This window comes from Taudactylus pleione, unplaced genomic scaffold, assembly GCF_031769625.1.
Source record: "Taudactylus pleione unplaced genomic scaffold, aTauple2 ptg000551l, whole genome shotgun sequence".
NCBI lineage: Eukaryota > Metazoa > Chordata > Amphibia > Anura > Myobatrachidae > Taudactylus > Taudactylus pleione.
Window position 1 is genome coordinate 3,699,931 of NW_028284953.1, and position 935 is coordinate 3,700,865.

Consider the following 935-nt stretch of genomic DNA (forward strand, 5'->3'; position numbering starts at 1 on the left):
ACAGCCCTGGTTTTAGAGATATTCATGCTTGAGCAAAGATGGTTAAATCAAAATATCCAAAGTACTAATTAAGTCACCTTTGCTCAAGTACGGCTATCCATAAAACCTGGACTGTTAGTGTGTCTTGAGGACCGTGGTTGGGAACCCGTGCTCTAGGCTAACCCGCTACCTACCCAAACCTCCAAGCTCTGAAAACAGTTTGACAAATTCAAATCCCACCTCACCCACTTCGGTTGTGCTTGCCATGAGTTTCTGTAGTGTAGTGGTTATCACGTTCGCCTAACACGCAAAAGGTCCCCGGTTCAAAACCGGGCAGAAACAGAGCTTTTTGTACTACAAGCAGATGTGTGCTCATTATTTTATTGTGTAAACTTACTTTTAGGTTGTACAAATCACTGTACATGTACATGCAGGGCGGAGATCCCGCACAGATAGTTTGTTACGTGAAGTTAATAATAAAAGTCCAATAAATAACATAAATATATACTGTAGTTCCGAAATGTGGGAATCAAACATTACACACCTTTGCACCTGCTGGGTGACCTGGAAAACGTGACCTGTGTGGGGTCCTGAGGACCGAGTTTGAGAACCACTGGTTTAAACTAACGGGGCCAAACTTTGGGACATAGGACCACAGCCCCCATTGATAATAATGACAACTGCCATCTGCAGTGCTAATTAACACTTTGCCAGAGATTTCTGTGAAATATCCTGCATTGTGCTATATGACCGAGCCACAGATATGTGAGGAACTTCAGCTTATGGTAGGGAAGAAGCAGAGTGGCGCAGCGGAAGCGTGCTGGGCCCATAACCCAGAGGTCGATGGATCGAAACCATCCTCTGCTAGTTTTTTTTTCATTTTTTTTTTAGACGTAACATTTGGTTATTAACATTCAGTTTTATAGCATTAGCATACTTCATTGTGCTTTACAATT

The 935-nt window shown here is 42.7% G+C and overlaps 1 non-coding gene across 1 annotated transcript; it reads left to right on the forward strand.

Moving 5' to 3' along the window:
• Positions 1 to 248: 248 nt before the first annotated feature.
• Positions 249 to 321, forward strand: TRNAV-AAC (transfer RNA valine (anticodon AAC)). The gene has a single exon. It is a non-coding gene; the product is annotated as a tRNA-Val (tRNA).
• The last annotated feature ends 614 nt before the right edge of the window (positions 322 to 935 follow it).